The following is a 7,081-nucleotide window of genomic DNA, read 5'->3' on the forward strand; positions in this document are numbered from 1 at the left end:
AATGTAAGAAGTAAAATCAGAGAGAAAATACAGGAGGTGAAAGATCATTTTGACAAAGAGATAGAAATTCTGAAAAAAAAAATCAAGCAGAAATCATGAAAAAGAAGGAATCAATAAACCAAATTAAAAATTCAATGGAAAGCATCACCAGCTGTCTAGACCACTTAGAACACAGAGTATCAGGCAATGAAAAAAAAAAAAAACACTCTTCAAAATAAAGTTGACCATGGAGAAAAGATGTTAAGCGACCATGAACTCACTTCCAAGAAATATGGGAGAACCTGAAAAGACCAAATTTAAGATTTATCAGGATGGATGAAGGCTCAGAGATATAAATCAAAGAAAGACACAATCTTTTCAATGAAATAATATCAGAAAATTTTCCAAACTTAAAGAATTAAATGGAAAATCAAATATAGGAGGCTTACAGGACCCCAAATTATAAAATTACAACAGACCCACACCAAGGCACATTATTATGAAAATGCCTAACAGACAGAATAATCATAGAATTTTAAAGGCTACAGAGAAAATCATCTGATTATGTTTATAGGAAAACCAGTTCAGATCTCAACTGATTTCACAACCCAGACACTCAAATCTAGGAGGTTTTAGAATAATATATATCAATCTTTGAATGAAAATGAACATAAGCCAAGAATAATAAACCCTGTAAAATTAAGCTTCAGAATTGATGATGAAATAAAAACCTTCCATGATAGACAAAAGTTAAAAGAATTCACAACTAGAAAACCTACACTACAAAACAAGAAATGGTGCTGGGAAAACTGGAAATCCATATGTAACAAAATGAAATGAAACCTATCTCTCAAAAAACTCAACTCAAAGTGTATTAAGGACTTAGGCATTAGACCAGAGAACCTCTGCCTAATAGAAGAAAAAGGAGGCCCAACTCTCCATCATGTCAGCTTAGGAAATGACTTCCTCAATAAGACTCCTAAAGTGCAAGAAGTAAAATCAAGACTCAATGAATGGGATGATATCAAACTAAAAAACGTCTTCACAACAAAGGAAACAATCAACCATGTGAAGAGAAAGCCTACAGAATGAGAAAAAATCTTTGCCACCTGCACCTCAGATACAGTATTAATCTCCAGGACATATAAGAACTCAAAACATTTAACAACAAAGGAATAAATAACCCAATCGATAAATGGGCTAAGGAATTGAAAAGACACTTCTTAGAAGAAAAAATATGAATACATGAAAAAATGTTCAACATCTCTAGCAGTTAGAGAAATGCAAATTAAAACTACACTGAGATTCCATCTCACTCCAATGAGAATGGCAATAATCAAGAATCCAAGTAACAATAAATGTCGGCAAGAATACAGGATAAAAGGCACACTCACACACTGCTGGTGGGATTGCAAAATGGTACAACCACTCTGGAAAGCAGTATGGAGATTCCTCAGAAAACTTGGAATGGAACCACCATTTGAGCCAGTTATCCCACTTCTTGATTTGTGTACCCAAAGGACTTAAAATCAGCATACTATGGTGACACAGCCACATCAATGTTTATAGCAGCTCAACTCACAATAACTAAGCTGTGGAACCAACCTAGATGCCCTTCAACAGATGAATGGATCAAGAAAATGTGGTACATATACATAATTTGATATTACTAAGCTATAAAGAATAATGAAATTATGGTATTTGCAGATAATGGATGGGACTGGAATCTATCATGCTACATGAAATAAGCTAATCCCTAAAACCCAAAGACCAAATATTCTTTCTGATATGTGGATGCTAACATAATAAGTGGGGCATGGAGAATAGAAGTACTTTGGATTGGACAAAGGGAAATGAAGGGAAGGGAGGTGTATAAGAATAGGAAAGACAGAATGAATCAAACATAACTTTCCTATGTTCATATATGAACATATAACCAATGAAACTCCACATCATGTTCAACCACAAGAATGGGAAGTTATATTCCAGGCATATATAATATGTCAAAATACACTCTACTGTCATGTATATCTAAAAAGATCAAATAAAAAATATATAGTCAAAAATAAAATTTGCAGGCTGGGGATATAGCTCAGTTGGTAGAGTGCTTGCCTTTCAAGCACAAGGTCCTGGGTTCAATCCCCAGCACTGCAAAAAATAAATAAATAAATAAAATTTGCAACATGGAGAAAAAGGAAGGAACGGTTAAAAAAGTGAGAAAGAAAGGAAGAAGAATACATTGTATCTTTCATAAGCATCAGGTGGGTTTAACATTTCTTCAGTATTTATTAATATGGTACTATATTATTCCATATTTTATAACTTTGTTACCCCTAGGTTTACTATTTTATTTTTTATGAGTTACATATGATGTGTATTGCAAGATGAATAATTTTATGAGACTTGGCAAATATGTACAGTCATGCAATAATCACCAGAATTGTGATATAAAATGTTCCATCACTAAAATTTTCTTGTGGCCTTTTGCATTCACTTTCTTTCCTTCATTGAATTCCAAAAAAAGCACTGATTTTACTTTCTTTCTCTATTAAAAATAATTGATAATTAGTAAATTGAACTCATATTTAAAATATAAAATTCACTATCAAATGGGTAAGTATATAATCAAATTAAGAATACTCTAATTCATGTATGGGTGTACATAAATCACCACTAACTCTATTATAAAAGATAAAAGATGAATCAAGAAAAAATGTGAAAAGTTATAAATTATGATATTAGTGGCATAAAAAAGAAGGGACAGGAAAAATAAAGATACAGAATATTTATATGTGATCTAGTTAAATTTCTATCAATTCTAAATGTAATGTCAAAAGATATTTAAAGTCATAGCCATAGAGTTAAAAAAGACTCTAATTTATATGCAAAAGAGAAAGGACTAGAAGCATACCCAATAAAATAATTATCAACTCACAGGGAAGACAGACCAAGAGGAAAAGGCAAAGGAATTATACAAGAGAAAATAATTAACAAAATAACAATAGTAAATTCTCACTATCAATGATTAGTTTAAATTAAGCAGATTAAAATCACCTATCAAAACATAGAGAGGCTGAGTGAATTTTTAAAAATAAAATGATCTAAATACATTCTACCAATATGAGGTTTATTTTAGCTTTAAGGATACTTGTAGAAAGTAAAGAGATGGAAAAATTGCTCAATGTAAATGAAAAGTGAAAGAGTAAGGTGGCTATACTTACAAAATTCAAAGCAGACTTTAGATCAGAAACTTTCTTAAGATTTGAGTGCAGTGGCACAACTGCTGTAATCCCAGCAAAGCAGGAGGCTGACGCAGGAGGAGCATAAGTTCAGGGCCAGCCTCAGCAACTTAGTGAGTCTCTCAGTAACTTAATGAGACGCTATCTCAAAATCTCAAAATAAAAAATAAAAGGGCTAGGGATGTAGCTTAGTGGCAAAGTGACCCTGGGTTCATTCCCAAGTACAAAAAGAAAAAAAAAAAAAAAAAAAAACTATCACAAGAGACCATTAGTTCATTGTACAATGATAAAGGAGTCAACTCACCAAGAAGAGATAAAAATTATAAATACATTTACACTCAACATCAGAGCATCTAAATACATAAAAAAAATAGTAATAGATATGTGAGAAACATAGACAGCAATTAAACAATACTAGGGGCCTTCAATACCTCACTTTCAACAATGAACAGATCATTAAGACATAAAATCAGTAAGAAAACAGAGGACTTGAATAACACTATAAACCATATGGAATTAACAGGTATATATAGAACATTCCACCCAACAGTAGAAGAATAGATAACATATTGGGCCACAAAATAAGTTTTAGTCAGCTTAAGAATATTGAAATCATATTCAGTATGTTTGCTGACCATAATTGTAAAAAACTGGAAATCAATAATGGGAGGAAAATTGAAAATTTTACAAATATGTGGAAATTATACAATACACTTAGGAAAGATATGTCAAAGAAGAAATCAAACAGGAGATCAAAAATTATTCTGAAAAAAACAAAAATGGAAATACAACACACCCAATCTAATGAGATGCAGAAAAATAAGTTACAAAAAAAAGAGGGAACTTTATGGCAATACATGCATACATCAAGAAAAACTGAAGATCTCAAGTAAACTACCTAACTTTATTCTTCATGGAATTAGGAAAAGATAACATCCCAAAGTCAGTGGAAGGAAGGAAGTACTGAAGTTTGGAATAGAAACAAATAAAACAGATACTAGAAAAATATAGTGAAACTAAGAATTGGATTTTGAAAAGAAAGACAAATTGACAAAACTCTAGCTCAACTAAGAAAAAAGAGAGAAGATGCAAATAAATAAAACAACATAAGAAAGGTTATAACTGAAATTGCATAAATACAAAGAATCATAAGAGATTACTAAAAACTATTATACACCAACAAATAGGGTAACAGAAAAAATAGAAAAACTCCTAGAAACCTACAACCTATCAAGAGTGAATCATGAAGAAATAGATAATGTGACAGATAAACAATGAGTAAGGATATTTTATCTTAATCAAAGACCTTCCAACAAAGAAAAGCCCAAGAACTTTATGGCTTCACCAATAAATTTACCACTAAAGGAATTAATTCCAACACTTCTCCAACCCTTCCAAATAACTGAAAGAAAAAAAAAGGAATATTTCCAAAAATCATTTCACAAAATGAATCTCAGCCTAATACCAAAAAGCCAAAGAAGGACATCATAAGGAGAAAAAAAAAAAAACCTACACAATAAAATTCCTAATAAATATAGATGCAAAAATATTCAATGAAATATTAGCATACTGAATTCAAAAGTATATTAAAAAGTCTTTTATATAGTAATCAGGCAGATTCATCTCAGATTCAACAATGATTCAACATATATAAGTCAATGAGAATCATACACAATATTAACAGAATGAAGGGTAAAAATGAAGTGATCACCTCAACAGATGCAGAAAAATTACTTGACAAATATCCAACACCTTTCCATGATATAAGAAAAGCTCAACAAATTAGGTATACAAATATTAGAGAGATGTTGTTCAAAGGGTACAAATTTTATTTATTCAGGGATGAATACATTCTGAGGATCTCATGTACAGCATGGTGACAAAAAAACTGATAATAATGTGTCAAATCCCTGAAATTAAATAGGTTTCTTGGAGATAGCACATAATTGAGTCCTCTTTTTTTTTAATCCACTAAGATAGTCTCTTCCTTTGTGCATTTCTTTGTGTATTTGACATTTACAGTAATTATTGACAGTTGGATTAGTATCTATCATATTTGTTACTATTTTCTATTTGTTACCCTGTTCATTGTTTCTATTTTTGTCTTTTCTGCCTTTTGAGGTTACAATTGAACATGAGTGGAGGGGTGGGGGTATGAACATGAGGAGAGAGGTGGGGGAGAACAGTGGAATGAGACAGATATTACCCTATATACATGTATGATTACACTACAGGTGTGACTCTGCATCATGTACAGCCATAGGAATGAGAAATTCTGCTCCTTTTGTGTAACAGCATGTCAAAATACATTCTACTGTCATGTAACTAATTAGAACAAACAAAAAATAAAATAAAAATTTTTAAAAATTAAGTATTTCTTCACATTTGTAGAGCACTTTAAAAAGTTATTTTAGTTGGTGCCCTATAGTTTTCAGGATACCTTTGCAGCTATTCTAAGTCCACTTTTAAATAACACTGTAGAGTTACCCTTCAGTATCCATAGGGTATTGGTTCCAGGACATCCTGTGATACCAAACTGCAGGAATGTTCAAGTCCTTTACATGAAATAGCACAGTATTTTCACATAATCTGTGCACATTCACCTGTATACTTTAAATAATCTCTAGATTTCTTATCATACCTAATAAAATATAAATGATACATAAATAATCATTACACTTTATCATTTAGGGAATAATAATAAGAAAAAATGCTATATCCATTCAGTATTAATGCAATATTTTAAATATTTTTAATTTATTTAATCTGCAGATATGGAATCCACAAATATGGACACCAACTTTTCTGCTTCCCAGGTATCATAAATACCTTAGTAACAAAATATTCCTAATTCCTCTCTCCTTTCCCTTGTATAATTACTATAATTTGTTTCATGTATATGTAAATTGCAATCATCAAAAACATTGTTGCCATTATTATTTTGATCAAGTTGTTAGTTTTAATTTCGATTAAAAATAATAAAAATGAAAGATTTTATTTCAGGAGATGGGAATGCAGCACAGTGGTAGAGCACCTGCCTAGTGTTATGGTTTGAATATAAAGTATTCCCCAGACTCATGTGTTGAAGCCTTGAATCCCAGCTGGTGGTTATATTGGGAGATAGCAAAAGCAATAGAAATTGGGACATACTTGGAGGAAGTAAGTCACTGGGAATGTCCTCAAAGGATATATCTTGTCCCAGACTCCTTTGAGCATTTCCTCTCCTCTCTCTCTATCTCCCTCTGTCTTTTACTCCTATCCACCATAAGGAGAGCTACTTTACTCCAACAAATGCTCCCTGCTATACGATATTGTGCCTCACCATGGATCCAGTTGACCATGGAATAAAACCTCTAAAACTGTGAATTAAAACAAATCTTTCCTACTTAAAGTTGATTTTCTCAGGGATTTTGTCACCGTGATTAAAGACTAACATGGAAAATTGGCACTGATAAGGGGAGTCATTACTATGACTATACCTGACAATATACCTCAGAAGTCTTTGGTTTGCCAAAGGAACTTAGAACTAAGTTTGGAGATACATACTAGAGAAGCCCTAAAATGTTGTAAGAAGAGTTTAATGGACAATTCTGATGTGAGGTTGGAAGACCATAATGCTGATGAAAATATGGACAGTAAAGTCTGTGCTCAAGAGGTTTCAGTTGAGAACGATGATTTTCTGGGAATTAGAGCAAGACCATTAGTGTTGCATTCCGGCAAAGAACATGTCTATATTTTAAACATGTTCTAAGATTTTGTATGTGTCTGTGTTTAAAAAGATAACAGAATGATTCATCTAGTGGAGGAAATTTCAAGGCATCAGAGCATGCAGGTTGTGACATGGATATTGATGGAAACTCAGT

The 7,081-nt window shown here is 32.0% G+C and overlaps 1 non-coding gene across 1 annotated transcript; it reads left to right on the forward strand.

The window, feature by feature from the left end:
* The first annotated feature begins 2,050 nt into the window (after positions 1 to 2,050).
* Positions 2,051 to 2,135, forward strand: Trnae-uuc (transfer RNA glutamic acid (anticodon UUC)). Its single transcript has one exon. It is a non-coding gene; the product is annotated as a tRNA-Glu (tRNA).
* Positions 2,136 to 7,081: the final 4,946 nt, after the last annotated feature.

This window comes from Sciurus carolinensis, chromosome 14, assembly GCF_902686445.1.
Source record: "Sciurus carolinensis chromosome 14, mSciCar1.2, whole genome shotgun sequence".
NCBI classification, from domain to species: Eukaryota; Metazoa; Chordata; class Mammalia; order Rodentia; family Sciuridae; genus Sciurus; species Sciurus carolinensis.